The sequence below is a fragment of the Orycteropus afer genome, unplaced genomic scaffold, assembly GCF_000298275.1.
Source record: "Orycteropus afer afer isolate SDZICR_OR568_19922 unplaced genomic scaffold, OryAfe1.0 scaffold00179, whole genome shotgun sequence".
NCBI lineage: Eukaryota > Metazoa > Chordata > Mammalia > Tubulidentata > Orycteropodidae > Orycteropus > Orycteropus afer.
Genome location: NW_006921766.1, coordinates 6,260,356 through 6,278,292, shown reverse-complemented (window position 1 = coordinate 6,278,292; position 17,937 = coordinate 6,260,356).

The window sequence follows — 17,937 nt, the reverse complement described above, 5'->3', positions numbered from 1 at the left end:
TTGAACCAATACCAGGCAGTTTTGACTACTGTGGCTGTATAGTAGGTTTTGAGATCTGGCAGTGTGAGACCTCCTACTTTGTTTTTCTTCTTCAGTGGTGCTTTGCTTATCCAAGGTCTCTTTCTCCCCTTTTATTCTTTCAAGTAAGTTCCATAATCCTTGTCAAGGTACAAACACACACACACACAAACTCTACATACCAACTTTTCAATAGTGGCAATGTCCCAAGCAAGGAACAGGTGTCTTGGTTTGGGCGTTCCCTTGGTAACCCACTGCAGTACACACGTAAAATTGTTGTGGTCCTCAAAGAAGGCCTGCTCTCTCTGCAGGGCTCACCTAGGCTCAACCTGTCCTGATGTCCTGCTGGCTGCTGCACTTGATGATCATGTAGCCCTTCTTTAGGTGGAAGAAAAGGTTGCACACCACATCCACACCTTTGCTTCTGTGCCTCTGTCCAACAGCCAGCCTTGGTCAAGATGCCTGTGAGCCAGAGACTGTCACTTAGAGAAGGAGGATAGCCACAAAGTGGGCCACCGCTTGCTTCCCTGACCATTGACTTCCCACCCTTCCTTGAGGGCAGACAAGAGCCCTTTCAGAATTAAGGTGAAAGATAGAACCTCTGTCTAGTGACAACTACAGCCAGGCTGTGTGAAGACCAGGGGAGGAGGGCCAGCTCCCTCTGCAGACAGCTATAATGACCCCTCCTAAGGCTTACTTCACTCAATCTTGGCCTTTGTGCCAAGGATACAGCAGCCTATGATGGCCTTTCTGTTTTCCTTCTGACAAATGGGAGTGCTCACTCTCTAATGCAGTGGGCTTCCAAAACTCCTGTGAGGCAGAATCAACCCAGAAATGAGTGTTAGCAGAGTCTCAGGCCTTGCCTCAGAGATTCTGATTCAGAAAGCCCAGTGGAATACAGGGACTCATATTTCTAAAAAGTCTCCAGTCATTTCTGATGCAGGTGGTTCTGTACTTCTAAAAACACAGATTCAGGACCTGTGGCAAAATTTTTTAGTCCAGTGCAAAATGAAAATACAGGGTCCTCATTCAAATATTAGATAGTCCAAGACAGTGATAGCAGTACATTACATCGAGTGCTGGGCCCTTCTGAGCTTGAGTCCCTGTGGGACTGCATGGGGAGTATATTCATGAAGGGGACCCAGGTCTAACCCTGGGGTTTATGGTGTCCACTGGTACTTGTTTCCCTGGAACCAAAAGATTCTGACCTGGGGATGGCTAGCAGCAGGACAAGCAAAAGAATAAAAGCCAACATGTTAAGGATGTTGCACCAGGAAGATGGAAAGAGACTGGTCCTGACAGCATCATTGAATAGCCATGCAGACCTGGGATGCTTCTACACAAACTTGTGAAAATAAATTGCATTTGTTTAAGCCGCTATAGTCAGGTTCTTGTTACTTGCAGCCAAATGCATTCGTAACTGACAATTTGCCCTCTGGATTTGCTATGCCTCCTGAACCCTTATGTGAATTTTTTTTTTAATTATTTAACTTGTTGCTGAGAATATACACAGCAAAACATACACCAATTCAACAGCCTCTATATGTACCCTTCAGTGACACAGATTACATTCCTCATGTTGGGCATCCATTCTTGCCCTCCCTTTCTGAGTTGTTGTTCCCCCATTGACATAAATTCACTGTCCCCTACAATTCCTATCAAATCTTTCAAGTTGCTGTTGTCAATCTGAACCCATATAGATAGTTCTTTAAAAGAATATAATGTGCAAGGCAGATATTTTTACTGGTTAAATGAAACTATTGTTTGGCTTCAAGAAGACTTCAGAGGATATTTTTTGGTTCATGGATTAGAGATTATCTCATGGTAATAGTGTGTCAGGGAATCATCTAACCTTCATCTTTCCAGGAAGTCTGAAGTCCATGAGAATTTAAAATTCTGATCCTTATTTTCCCCATTTTGATCAGGAGCCTTCTATGGAATATACAATCGAAACATTCAGCAATGGTAGCTGGGCACCATCCAGTTCATCTGGTCTGTTGGCAAAGGAGGCAGTTGTTCATCAAGATAATTAGCCACACCTTCCATGTTGTTGTTGTTGTTATGTGCTGTCAAGTCAGACCGACTCATAGCAACCCCTCCTTGGGTTTATGAGGCAGTATCACTACGGAGGTAGATTGCCCCATCTTCCTTTTGAGGAGTGGCTGGTGGGTTTGAACCACCAGCCTTCTGGTTAGCTCAAGTGCCTTAGGCACTACGCTACCAGATCTCCTTCCATATCCTTCCCCTATTCCTGATTCTCCTTTATCTGTTGTTTCATGTAAATAAAGACCAATTTTTGTGCCCTGGATGGACAGTTGCAAGCTTTTAAGACCCCAGGAACTATACAAGAAACTAGAAGGTAGAAAAGGAGCACTAAATGCATTCTTAGGCCAATTAACTGGGATGTACCATGAAATGATGACCCTAAACCTCCAAACCAAAGAACCAAATCCCAGGAGGTTTTTGGCTGTACACAAGCAGCCTCAGCAGCTACTCTTTTTTGTTGTTGTTGTCATTTTTGTAAGTATATCACACAGCTTTTGCCAATTCAACATTTTATAGGTGTACAACTTATCGATGGTAATTACAATAATTGGCTCTGCAACTTTACCTTTATTCAGTGTAAAAGTTCCATCACCATTAAGCCTTGTTTCCAGCTCCCATCTCCTTCCCACCACTGGTAACCACTACTAAACTTTATACATTTGCCTTTTTTTGTGCTTTTATATAAGTGAGGCCATACAATATTTGTCCTTTTATGACTGACTATTTCATTCAGCTCCATCCATATGTATCCAGCATTTCTCAGGACTTAAGTTCTCCAACTGGTGGAGTAGTATTCCATTGTATGTATGTACCACATTTTGTTTTTCCATTTATCTGTTGATGGACATTTAGGTTGTTTCCAACTTTTGTCTATTGTGGATAGTGCTGCAATGAACATTGGTATATACATTTCTTTTTGAGTCTCTGCTTTCAAGTCTTTTGAATATATATCTAGGAATTTGTATTAGGCTGGGTTCTCTAGAGGAGCAAAACCAAACCAGTGAAGAATATACATACATACATACACACACACACACACACACATATAGTTAAAGGAAACATCTCACAAAATTGTGGAAGGTGGCTGGCAAGTCCCAGATTCATGGATTCATAGATCAGGAGTCAAGCTAGAAGCTTCTCCTGAGTCACATGGTTGCAGGGGCTGACAAACCCAATATCACCAGGTCAGATGGGAGGCTGCTGGCTCATGGGGCTATGGAGCTAGTGAATTCCAAAATCTGTAGGTCAGATGGCAGGCCGTTGGCCCACATCCTAGGAACCAGAGGACAGAGGATGATAATTCATATGCAAGATCAAGAGAGGGCGAGCTTTGCCCAAACAACCATGTATATATTGTATGCAGGCTCACATTAGATCACAAAATGGAGGATGATTACATGATATCTGCCAAATCACTGAGAATCACGGCCTAGCCAAGTTGGCACATACCCTTAACCATCACAGAGTGAAACTGTTGGGTCATATGACAGTTCTTAGTTTTTTGAGGAATTGCCACACTGTTTTCCACAATAACTATACTATGCATTCCCACCATCAGCATGTAAGGGTTTCAATTTCCCTATATTCTTGTCAAAATTTGTTATTTTCTGCTTTTTCTTTGCTCTTAAACACTTCAAAGAGACCTTTTTATTATTATTATTATTAGGATTTGGGTGAAGATTTACACAGTAAATTCACTTTTCATACAGCAGTTCACATATACTTTTCTCATGTCATTGACCAAAATTTACAATGCAGCAGCTCCCCTCCCACTTCCTCCCCATAGTTACCTCTTCCCAGTGTCCATCCCTTCATACTCTTCTGCACCCTGAGCTATCTCCCTGTGCATAAGCAGCCCTTCCTTCTCCCATGATTGTTCTCTCCAGGGCGTGTGTCTACTTGAGGTAAATGTTTAACTCACATGCCTGTACTTTGTTTGGCTGGAAACCACAGTTGTGGATTCAATGCCAGACCTGAAGGGCAGTTAGGGGCCATAGTCTCAGTGGTTACACCAGGCTCTATTGGACCAGCAAACCTGGTCCCCACCTTCTTTTTTTTTTTTTTTTTCAAAGAGATCTTTTGCAGTAGATTTACCCAATGCAATGTATTGTTTGATTTCTTGACTATTACTTCTGTAGGTGTTGACTGTGGAACCAAGTAAAATGAAATCTTTGACAACTGCAATTATTTCTCCATTCATCATGATGTTGCTTATTGGTCCAGTTGTGAAGATTTTTGTTTTTATATTGAGGTGTAATCCATACTGAGCATTGTAGTCTTTGAGCTTCATCTTCACTTTCAGCAAGCCAGTTTATGTCATCTGCATATCACAGGTTGTTAATGAATCTTCCTGCAGTCCCGGCACCACATTCTTCATATAGTCCAGCTACTCAGATTATTTGTTCAGCATACATATTAGATTAGAATGGTGAATAGAAGCTCTGGTGGCAAAGTGGTTAAAGCATTGGAGCTCTGTTAGTGTAGTGCCTAAGGCACCTGACTGCTAACCAGAAGGCTGGCGGTTTAAACCCACCAGCCACTCCTTGGAAGGAAGATTGGGCAATCTACTTCTATAGTGATGCTGCCTCGGAAACCAAAGGAGGGGTCGCTATGATTCAGGGCCGACTTGATGGCACATAACGACAACAACAACAATAACATGGTGAAAGTATTCAACCCCGATACATACCTTTCCTGATTTTAAACAGGCACTATCCCCTTGTTCTTTTTGAACAATTGCCACTTACTCTATGTACAAGTTCCTCATGAGCACAATTAAATGTTCTGGAATTCCCATTCTTCTCAATGTTATCCATTATTTATTATAATCCACACAGTTTAATTCCTTTGCATACTCAAAAAAACACAGGCAAACACCTTTCTGGCATTCTTTGCTTTCAGTCAGTATCCATCTGACATCAGCAGTGAAATCCCTCATTCCATGCTGTCTTTTAAATTCAGCTTGAATTTCTGGCAATTCCCTCTCATTGTATTGTTGCAACAATTTTTGAACTATTTTCAGTAAAATTTTACTTGTGTGTGATATTAATTATCTTGTTCAATAATTTCCACATTTTGTTGGAACCCTTTTCTTTGGAATGGGCAGAAATATGGATCTCAGTTCAGTCAGCTGACCAAGTAACTGTCTTCCAAATTTCTTGGCATAAATAAGTGAGTGTCTCCAGTGCTGTATCTATTTGTTGAAATATCTCAATGGGTATACTTGAAGTCTTGTTTTTTGAAAATTCCTTCGGTACCACTTGGACTTCTTCCTTCAATGTTATTGGTATTGATCATATGCTACCTCCTTAAATGGTTGGATGTTGACTAATTCTTTTTTGTACAATGACTTTGTATTCCTTCCATCTTCTTTTGATGCTTCCTGCATCATTCAATATTTTGCCACTAGAATCCTTCAATATTGCAACTTGAGGTTTGAATTTTTTCTTCAGTTCTTTCAGCTTTAGAAACACTGACTATGTTCTTCACCTTTGATTTTTCAACGTCAGATCTTTGTACTTTTCATTATAATACTTAGCTTTGTCCTCTTGAGCTGCCTTTTGAAATCTTCTGTTCAGCTCTTTTAATTCATCATCTCTTTCATTCACTTTAGCTATTCTCCATTCAAAAGCAAGTTTCAGAGTCTCTTCTGACATTCATTTTAGTCTTCTCTTCCTTTTCTGTCTTTTCAATGACTTTTTGCTTTCTTCATATATGATGTCTTTGATGTCATCCCACAACTCGATTGGTCTTCAGTCACTGGTGTTTAATGCATCAAATGTATTCAGATAGTCTCTAAATTCAAAGGACTCGAGGTCATGTTTTGTCTCTCATGGACTTGTTTTAATTTTCTTAGCTTCAAACTAAACTTGCATGTGAGCAATTGATGATCCATTCCACAGTCAACCCCTAGCCCTGTTCTGACTGATGACATTGAGTTCTTCACTGTCTTTTTCCACAGATGTAGTCTATTTGATTCCTGTATATTCCATCTGTTGAGGTCCACATATAGAGTTGCTGTTTATTTGCAATGAATAAGTCATTGGTTGTGCAAAATTCTATCATGCAATCTCTGGAATCATTTCTTTTCTTTCTTATTTTTTATTTTTTAAAATTTTTATTGTGATTTGTGTGAAAGTTTACAGAGCAAATTCATTTTCCATATAGCAATTCATATACATTTTGTTTCATAACATTGACTGCAATTCCCCACAATGTAACAGCTCTCTTCACACTTCCTCCCCATAGTTACCTGTTCCCTGTGTTCTTCTTTCCTATGCGTTCCTGCCCCCAGAACTATCTCCCTGTGCAAACACTGCCCTTCTGTTCTTCATTCTAAGGAGTGTATCTACCATATAGGGTATAAATGTTCACCCTATATGCCTGTACATTGTTTGGCTGGAAACCATGGGAGTGAGTTTAATTCCAGACCTGAAGGGTAACTAGGGGCTATAGTCTTGAGAGTCTTACCAGGATCTATCAGACCTGTAAACATGGTCTTTTTTTTTTTTTTTTTTTATGATTTTGAGTTTTGTTCCACATTATTCTCCCACTCTATACAGGATCTCCTGTACTGATCCTTTCCAAGTGGTTGACAGTGGTAGCCAGGCACCATCTAGTTCTTCTGGTCTCATGGTCATATAGGATGAGGTTCTCATGGTCCACTAGTCCCTTTGACTAACTGTCTCCATGTGTCTTTTGTTTTCTTTGCTCTGAATGAGGAGAGACTCATTGTTGCTTCTAGATGGCTGCTTGCAAGCTTTTAAGACCCCAGTTGCTACTCACCAAAGTAAGATGTAGAACAAGGTTTTTGGGTACTAAGTTATGCCAATGGAGCTTGATGTCCCCTGTAACCATGGTTCCAAGCCTACAGGTCCTACTACTCACTCCCTCAGGGTGATTGGCTGTGGCTAAGGAGTTGTCATAACTTTGCCCTTTGTTAGCTCTATTATATATATGGACATTCTATACCACATACAAGACCTCTGGTGGCGTATTGCCTAAGGCATTTGACTGCTAACCAAAAGGCTGGCAGATCAAATCCACCATTCACTCCTCAGAAGGAAGACTGGACAATCTACTTCTGTAGTGATACTGCCTCGGAAACCCAAGGAAGGGTTGCTATGAGTTGAAACTGACTCCACGGCAGTGAGTTTGGTTGGCTTTTTTTTTTTTTTTAAATACCACATACAAATACATATGTAGAAATATTGTCTGCCCACCTCATATATGGTCATGGGTGTATTCCCTTTTCCCTAGACATACCTGATCATTCAGGCTGTCTACTCATCTATTTAACCACAGATTTAATGTTTGTTATTACTGATAATTTAGTATTGTATATGTAAAACGGTTTGCCTTTGTTGTCTCTTCCTCTTGTGCACCTCTCTGTGTCTTTATCTTTCTGACGTCATTTCTATCACCAAGGCCATGTTTTCCAACTACTGTTTCTTCTTTGTTTGTTTGTCTTGCTGCCATTCTAGTGGGAATGAAATAATATTTTATTGTGGTTTTCATTTGCATCTTTCTAATAGCTAGTGATCCTGAGCATCTTTTCATGTATTTGGTGGCCATTTGGATATCTTCTTGGGTGAATGTCTGTTCTGGTTACCTAGCACCACTCTGACAAGAATATACCACAAATGGGATGGCCTTAACAAACAGCAGTTTATTCTCTTACAGTTCAGAAGGCTAAAAGTCCAAGTTCAAAGTGCCAGGCTCTAGGGGGTGGGTGAAAGCCCCTTGACCTTGGGCTTCAGCTCTGCCTCTTGCTCTTGGTCCACTGAAGCTAGAGGCATCTCTTCACTCAGGCAGCTACTGGCTGCTGAGGCTAACAAGCCCAAGGTCAACAAATAAAATGGCATAGTCCTGATGTTACCAAACTACATGGCAGGCCATTAATTTAAGTCCATTGAAAGTCCCAAGGTCGGCAAAGAATGGCAGGCTGCTGAACAACGACTCTGCTACATGCAGGGTCCAAGCATGCCATAAGTTGGAGACCATTCCCAAAGCTGCTTCTTATATATGGGAAGCCAACCACATACCCAAAGTAGCTACTCAGCTGCTCCAATAGATTCCAGTTAATTACTAATCTCACCATGGGGAATAATCTACATTCAGCTACCCAGCCACTCAACCAGGCCCAGCCAAGTTGATACACAAATGTAACCACCACAATGTCTATTCAAGTCCTTTGCCTATTTTATGATTGGGTTATTTGTCTTTTTTGTTGTTAACTTTAACTTTAAATATATTTTGGTTATTAGATTCTTATCAGATATGTGGTTTCTGAAGATATTCTCCCAGTTGGTGGCTTACCTTTTCACTTTTTGGTGGTCTTTTGATGATCAAAAATTTTTAATTTTTATGAGGTCCCATTTATTTATTTTGTCCTTTGCTGTTTGATATTATATTAGATAATCTATTGCTAAAAGCTGGGCCCAACAGTGTTTCTTTTTATTGTTTTTCTAAGAATTTTATGGATTTAGTTTGAACATTTAGATCTTTAATCCATTTTGAATTTGTCTTTTTATGTGTTGTGAGGCATGGATCCAATTTCATTTTTCTACATGTGGAAATCCAATTTTCCCAGCACCACTTATTGAAAAGACTCCTCTCTCCCCCACTGAATGGACTTACTTACCATCCTTGTCAAAAGTCAGCTGACCATAGATGTGTGGGTTTACTTCTAGACTCTCAATTTTATTCTATGTGTTTATTATTTACCAGTATATTTTGACTACTGTAGCTGTACAGTATTTAAAAAATATTTTATTGTGGTTTGGGTGAAAGTTTACAGAGCAATTTCATTTTCCATACAGCAGTTAATACACATTTTATCTCATGACATTGACTGCAATTTCCCACAATGTAACAGCTCTCTGCCCACTTCCTCCCCATAGTTATCTCTTCCCTGTGTCCTTCCTTCCCATGCACTCCTGTTCCCCGAGCTGTCTCCTTGTGCATACACTGCCCTTCTGTTCTCCCATGATTGATGTCTCTAAGGAGTGTTATCTACCTGATATAAATGTTCAGCCCATATGCCGGTCTTTTATTTGGCTGGAAGCCACAGATTCCAGACCTGAAGGGCAGCTAGGGGCCACAGTCTTAGGGGCTTCACCCTAAGACTTGGGTCTATCAGACCACCAAGACTGGTCTTTTTTTAAAAAATAATTTTGAGTTTTGTTCCACATTGTTCTCCTACTCTATGCAGGATTACACAGATGTCCCTCCGAATGTTTGACATTGGTAGCTGGGCACCATATAGGATGAGGATCACATGGTCTACCAGTCCCTTGGCAAACATATACATTTTTCCCAGAGAAAGAGGCCCACCCATTCTGAATAGGGTCCAGTGATGGTCCAGTCAGGGTTTTGGGATGTCTTTTTGCAAGGTTGTTGAGGGAAGGAGTTCACTGACCCCTACATTCTAACTCCTCTTACATCAGATTTGTGGAATCAGAAGTCCTCTGAATAAGGGACTAATCCTCCTCATTTAAAAACAAGTTTCACATGTTAAAACTGACATCATTTCCAGATACTTAATCCCACACTAAGCAATAAATGACTGATGTCAGATTTGGTCCAAAAGCACTGATCTTTATGAGGGTAAAAGAAGAAAAAGTACGAGGGAACTGGAGGTCTGATGAGGAAGAGAGGGAGAGAAGTAGGATGGGCTTCTAGGGGAGCAGGACAGCCCAGAAAGGGGAGGGTGCAGCAGCCAGAGGTAGAGCCCGCCCACCTGACAAGGTTGGACCAGGCATCAGAGCACGACAAACATGATGAATAAACCGAGGTACCTTTGTTTACTTCTCTTTCCACTTCCAAAGGGTCTGAAATGTTGGTCTCAAAGTCAGTCACTGACCTTCCCTCTCCACTGGTCTTCATGCACAAATTTTTTTAATTTCAGCATCAGAGGACATCTCATAACCTAGGAGGCTGTTTCTACATCAATTCTTACACTCCGCTCTTAAAAATCCTGTATGGTGGTAATGGACCACTGTTATAGATTGAGTTGTATCTCCTCAGTATATATGTTGTAGATGCTAACCTGTATGCCTGTGGTTATAATCCCATTTGGGTATAGATTGTCTTTGTTGTGTTAATGAGGCAGGATAAGGATGTTTTAAGTCAAACTCTTGAGACATACAAGAGACTACACAAGCAAACAAGGAAGCAGAGCTGAAAGAAGAGATGCCAAGCCACATCCAAGAGCAGAAGCTCAGAAGAGACAATGACCTTCCTCCAGACCTGAAACAGAAAGACTTTCCCTAGAGCCAGCACCTGAATTCAGACGTCCAGCTTTCTAAACTGTGAGAAAATAAATTTATTTTTGTTAAAGCCACCCACTTGTTCCATTTCTGTTATAGCAGCATTAGACAACTAGACAGGCATCATACAGGTGATTGAGCCCAGGTATTCTGAAACTTTTATATAATCACCTGGAGAGATTGTTAGAAATGGAAACTCCTAGTTTCCTATCCTACTCTGATATCCTATATGTCTAGTGTGGGCCGCAGGAATATGCATTCCTGAATACCATCTGTACTGGGTTGAATGTTGTTCTTATGTGCCGTCCAGTTGGTCCCAGCTCACAGCAACCTCTCCTTGGGTTTCCGAGGTGGTATCACTATGGAAGTAGATTGCCCACCCTTCCTTCCAAGGAGTGACTGGTGGGTTTGAACTGCCAGCCTTCTAGCAGTCAAGTGCCAAATATCCATGTCCACCTGAAACCTAGAATGTGATCTTTTTGGGAAGTAGGGTTTTTGCTGATATAATTAATTAAGATGAGATCATACCAGATTAAGGTCCCTTGGTGGTGCAATTAGTTTGCGCTTGACTGCTGTCTTGTCATTCATTTTTAAATAATTTTCTGGAACACAAGACTCTAAATGTTAAATCTTATAGCATCTAATAACTTTAGATAAAAGTAACTGAAAATGTTCTCTCCTATGAGTCAAAATTAATTTTATAAAAAAATAGAAAGCACCAACTTACCTCCAATACATGTTCTTTTGACTTGAAGAGGTAAAGGAGATTATTCAGGTGAAAATGGAGAAATGTTCACAGACATCCCATTGGAATCATTCAAGATATACAATTTACCTGGGGGAATGAATGAAAGTACTCCCTAAAGACATTGTCATTGCTTCGACTAGTGCTAATATACTATTCAAATGCTAATGCTTTGAAGCAACTCATAATTCTCCTGAATTCTTTCTATAAGACTTGAATATTTTCCTTTTAAGATAGATGTATTTAAGACGTATGGATACCACACAGAGTCCTGAATACTGCCTGAGTTAACAATTGTTTGCTTCTTTTCATGGGACTTTTTCCCCAAGAACCATGGAATCTTTGTCCACAGTGGGAGGGTTGAAGACCCAAGGTGGTTTTTTTTAAAAAAAGTGTCATCTCTGCCTCTCCCCCCAAACACTTCCTTCTGAAAGTGCCTTTAACTTCTAAACCCATCAGTATTTAAATGTTTTATGATTAGAAGGGCAGAACATCTTGTACTTTAGATCAAATGAACTGCTCTCCACCATGCTAACTACATTGGGTGTGAACTGCATGGTGGGAGTAGGGCAAGGGTGATATAGCCACATCAGAGAGGAAACATGGGGGTAGAGGTTTCTTTACATCAGCTCTGTTCCAAATAAGTTGAGATGACATTTTAGGAGCTGTTTAAGGTTGACACCTAGTGGTTAGCATCTTTTGACACTGTTTTCTATTAAAAAACCGTTTAAAAAATGTACCCAAATAATCCCCGAGAATTCCACTCACACAGCAGCAGCTGTCATCTATGGTGGTGGGGATGATGGGGGTTGGGAGGGGGTGGTGCAGGGCCTAGCAGCAACTTTGAGTTCTTTCATGAGGTCTCAAGAATTGTCCTGCCACCCTCCCTCCCCCACACCCATCCAATGTCATCCCCCAAACCCACTGGTTACTGGAAGAAAGGTCTCTCTCCACCACATCCCGGACATGCTGCATAGGCTGGGAGAAAGGAGCCTCTGAACTCTGTGTATCCTCCCATCATGGCCCACGGGGGGCCTTTCTGTGTGTGTGCCGGATTTCTGTGCCAAGATTTTTTCCCCAACGGTGGGTCAGGGGCCCAGCACATCCTTGCTGGACCCACTGATCAACCATCTTATTGAACAGAATACAGGAAGACCCCTGGTGTATGTGCTTCCAAGTAGCCTCTGACTGCTGACTTGTGCACTCTCTAGCAGAAATAGAAAGAAGCCCTGGTTGTGCAGTGGTTAAAGAGCTCTGTTTGGAAAGCCAAGGGGGCAGTTCTACTCTGTCCTGTAGGGTCAACGACACAGCAATGGGTTTGGTTTGGGTTTAGCATATACTTACTGCTGTGGAGTGGGATCTGACTCATAGTGACTCCTCCTTGGGTTTCTGAGGCAGTATAACTATGAAAGTAGATTGTCCAACCTTCCTTCTGAGGAGTGGCTGGCAGGTTTGAACCTCCAGCCTTCTGGTTGGCAGTCAAATGCCTTAGGCACTATACTACCAGAGCTCCTGGTTTAGCATATAGGTGGAATTTAAAATAATGGGTGAATAAGATCACTTAGGAAAATGTGTTGATAAAGTGGAGAGCCCAGAATCAAATTTTGGATTTCTGATACTTAGAGGTCAGAGAATTGAAGAAGGAACCAGTTAAAGAGACTTTGAATGTGACCTCCAACTGGTCAATGAGGGAGAAGACTAGAGAGAGAATGTGATCCAGAAGCCAGGAGGCTGTGATGTTGCAGAAGCAAAGAAAAGAAGGGTTTCTACAAGGAGGGATTGGGCTGCTGTGCTGACCGCTACTGAGAGGCTGAGAAAGAAAAGAACAGACACTTGACTATATGTTTGTCAACTTGGAGGCTGTAGGTGACTTTGACATGAGGACTATCCAGTGGTGGGAACAGCAGCTCAATGGAGCTAGTTGAGTAGACAGTGTATTTAGCAATGTTCTGATGGGAAAGCAGCTTAAGGGAGTGTCTGCACATATTTTTACTCACTGTCCTTTTTGAAACTTGATATTGTATAGAGCGCCCTGTTGTCTTTTCTGACTCATAGAGACCCTGTAAGACAGCGGTGGACTGCCCCATAGATTTTCCAAGACTGAAATCTTTATGGAAGCAGACTGACACATCTTTTTCCCGTGGAACAACTAGTGGTTCCAACCATGACCTGAAGGTTAGCAGCTGAGTGTTTAACTATTGCACTATCATGGATTTAAGTTTGTTCTCTTTTCACCTTTTGGAAGCACTGTATAGATACTCATTCTATTTCCTTTGTAAATCTAGCACACATTTCTGGTGGTGTAGTGGTTGAGGCATTTGGCTAATCAAAAGGTCAGTGGTTCAAACCTACCAGCTGCTCTATGGAAGAAAGATGAGGTAGTCTGCTTCCATAAAGATTTACAGCCTTGGAAACCCAATGGAGGTTGCTGTGAGTTGGGATTGACTCGATGACAGTGAGTTTGTTTGGTTTATACTTAGAATGCATAGAAATAGTCTTATAAGACTGTTTTGTGTATACTGAAGACTGTAATACTTGGTTGAATTCATAACTTTTTGTTTATGTTGTTGTTATTTGCCATTGACTTGATTGACTCATGGTGATCCATGTGTCAGAGTAGAACTATGCTCCATAGTGCTTTCAAGGCTGTGATTTGGAAGCAAGTTGTCAAGCCTTTCTTCCTAGGACAGAGGGAACGTTGCCTATTGGTGGGTTTGAGCCACTAATATTTTGGCTAGTAGTCATGCGCTTAACCATATATGCTACCCAAGGACTCCTATCAGAATCATAATAAACGCAAACCAAATTCAGTGCCATGGAGTTGAGTCCAACTCATAGGGACCCTATAGGACAGAATAGAACTGCTCCCACAGGGTTTTCAAGGCTATGAATCTTTATGTAAACACACTGCCTTGTCTTTTTCCCATAGAGCAGCTGGTGGGTTTGAACTGCTGACCTTTTGGTTAGCAACCAAATTCTTTTACCACTGCACCACCAGAGCTCCTTCTTAATAGCAATAGCTAATACTTATTGAGCATTTTTGGTTGTCTGAGTTTGTGGCTGCTTCTCCAAGGAATAAGCACGTAGATTTGACACAGGAAGTAGGGACATTGCTAAATAGATTGCCAGGTCTTTCTTCCAAGGTACCTGTGGGTAGAACTTCCAGTCTTTCGATTACCAGAGCTGAGAGGTGTTTGTATTACCCAGGGACTCCTTTACATTACTTTAGAAAGTAACATAAACTCCAGAACTCATCTTGAAACACTGGCTGAACCAAGAATTTGAGTGATGGTTCAGGCTACATCATCTTAATAAACCATCACCTTCTCTCTGTCCAAAGAAGCAAAGGACTGTGGTGTGGGATGAAAATTAATGCCAACCAGGATACCCGCAGCAACTAACCATGACCTGAAGGTTAGCAGCTGAGTGCTTAACTACTGCACTATAACAGCTTTAAGTTTGTTCTCTTTTCACCTTTTGGAAGCACTGTATAGATACTCATTCAATTTCCTTTCAAAATCTAGCACTCATCTCTGGATGTGTTAAATCAATCAGGAAGAACCAGAGACAGAGCACGGAACAGAACCCACACTGAAGGCAGGACTGCACCCCTTGGCACCCTAACAAGAAGGTGTCAGAGGATCATGTGCTATAATGCTGGGACCACCCACTTATATACCACTGTGAGAAGTGACAAAAGTATCATCTCAAATCACAAACCTCACACCATGATTAATACTTGTTTCCTCTGAGGGCAGTGGCAATTCAGTAGTAGAATTCTCATCTTCTATGTGAGAAACCTAGGTTTAATTGCTAGCCAATGTACCCCATGCATAGCCACTATCCATCTGTTAGTGGAGGCTTGCATGTAGCTATAATGTTGAGCAGGTTTCAATGTGGCTTCTAGTCTAAGACTAGGAAGAAATGCCTGGTGATCTACCAATGAAATCAGCCAATGAAAACCCTATGGATCACATTGGTCCTATCTGTCTACAACCAATCATGAGGATGGCATAGGACCAGGCAGCATTTCTGTTGTGCATGTGGTCATTATGGGTTAGAGGTCTACTCCATGGCAGTTAACATTTCCTCTTTATTCTTATTAGCATTTTTGGTTAATTTTCACTAAGCAAATTAACTTATGTGTCTCTAACAAATTTTTAAATACAGAAATATCAGTATTTCCCTAGCCTCTTACTTTCTGGCTAGATGTGTTCATTGAAATCAGCATCATCCAAAAGAAAGATCATCTCCCAAAATGGCCCCAGTATGAAGAATGCAGCTGAAAGGAATGTCAGGTGCCTTGCTCAGCTGGAAATTTTGGGTATATTTAAGGATTTCTCTGATGCAAAATTGTGTGCTTTCTTTACTAACTACAACTACTTTTGTAATTTTAACACTTTTTGGTATAAAGGTCCCAGTCGCCTACCATGTGCTGAGGACCTGCTGAATTTGGGGGTACAAAGAATAAGAAATGTTCTCAAGCGTAGGGAAAGCTCACCACATTGTCCTCTCCCACATACAGTCACAGTCCCAGGGCAATAGGATCAACACCATATAAGGACTAAAAAAACCAAACCAAACCCACTACCATTGAGTTGGTTCCAACTCATAGCAAACCCATTGGGTTTCTGAGGCAGTAAATCTCTACAGAAGTAGATTGCCCCAGTCTCCCTTCCATGGAGTGGCTGGTGGGTTTGAACCACCAACCTTCTGATTAGCAGTCAAATGCCTTAGGCACTACACCACCAGAGCTCCTTATTATATAAGGAACCAGCTCTGAAATCATTAACTAACACAGACTTCTGGAGACAGCTTTAGGGGGTGGGATGCTGAGCTTGGTTTGGCTGGATCTGAGGGAGAAAAGTCTAGAAGACAGTTGGTGCTCTGCATCTGAAGGCAAGAGAGATGAGAGCCGAAGGAGAGGACCTTTCAGGGGTCATCCTTGGGGCATCTCTAGGAGCAGAAGGGACCAACCAGAAGATGATCCTGTCCAGTCCCAACTCCATGTTGTCCTCTGACACCCCTCCCCCCACCTGTGCCACACATTTACCATCTCAACACCATTTCTGTACAAGGAAATGCAGGATGGTGAATGAACCACTAACCATGGAGAACATCAGAGATTCCATAAATACTTGGGAAAAAAATCATATAATTTATTTGTAGGATATTTCACAATTCAATTTTACAGTTTAAAAAAGATACAAAATAGAAGACAAACAGCAGGCCACATAAATAAAAGGAAGCACTGGAGAAGACACACTTCCCTCATGACAACGTGTTTTCACATCTGGGACAGGGAGCAGGTACCCTGCAGGGCAGTGTGTCTGCAATGCCAGGGGAGGACATCACCACCAGAGGCTCGAAGCTCCTGTGCACACAGTTGTGACATCCATTTCAAGGTGAAGTCCTAGCAGTAGAATCTTCCATTTCTTTCTTGGAAACCAGTGTCCTTGGAAAGGAAGTGGGACCATGGGATAGTAATCCTCATGTAAGAGCATTGAAGTTTCACACTTGGCAATGAACAAGGGACTCTTCCCTGCAGTGGAAATGAAGGCATTGGCGAAGATTCCAGGGAGTCCAGAATACATCCCTCATCTTTGTCACAAATGCATTCTCTTCGGCACATTCATTTACTAATATTAAATTAGGAGTCAGACATTTGGAAGAAGTTGCTAAAATACCCCCTGCTTCTGCTTTGCAAGGACAAGAACAGTTTTAAGAACTGAGTATAGATGAAGTACTTAAGGGCATCGAAAGGCAAAGATTCCATCTGAGTACTGAGGTAGTCACATGTAGAAACACTGTCTGCAAACAGTGCATCTTGAATAGGGCATCCCTGATTCCCCAGGTGGCCTCCAATCTCCTTGTGGTTAGCAGGCATGAGGAGGGTCAGCATGGTACCCAATGGCCCCCAATTCTGAGGGCCCAAGGGGCTTGTACCATCTGCAAAGAGGCTGGGAGTAAAGCTGCCCTCCACGCATGGAGCCCCGTACACAACACACAGGGACCTTGGCCAGCAGCTGGTGGGGAACATGTGAGTGTCTGAGGTGAAAGGCTTTTGCCATTACTTTCCAGATCCAAGGGCTCTATCTATACTCTCACCCCATAAGAAAAAATGGGTATTGATGCCTATACACATGATCATCACACCATCACCCATGAAGAGGTGGTCTCTTATCTCCAGCCACCATCTGGGGCTGCCAAGAGGGCACTAAAAATGACCAGCAAGGTTGGGGGGGTTTCCCCTGGGGCCTTTCTGGGCCTGCAGGTCCCCCAGCTCTCTCTAGGAGGCACATTTCCTTTTCCGTCTCAAGTCATCCAGCAGCTGAGAGGTCCTCATCTCCCAGTTCATCCCAAAGTAGGCTCTGCAGTGGGCTCAGTAGGGGGACCGCAGCAGGGCTACCTCCAGGTCTCTGTCACTCCACTCTGCAGGCCCTGATGTGTCTGATCTCAGGTGCTCACATCCAGTCAGGCCAGCCACCCCTCTGGGCAGGTGTCAGGGCCCCCACCACCATGTGGAGAGAGCAGGCCCAGAGAGGAGACACTGCAGAGAGCACCCAGTCACCCAAGTTCACTGTTTAATAAAAATGAAAGGACCTTCAAATCACTTCTAACAACACCTAAAGCCCAGGGAATTAAAAGCAGCCCTTCATCTTTCTTGTGCAGTGGATTCATGGATGTATGGATTAGCTGTTGGCCTGTTGAAAACAGAAATAGAAACTGATATTATTTTTTAAAAACACAAAAAGGTAGAACTTTTTTTTTTCCTACATTGATATGAGGCATTTATGAACTAAATAAATCTGTGAAGCAGGGGTCACAGAGAAGCCCTAGGGTCCGGCCCCACTTTAT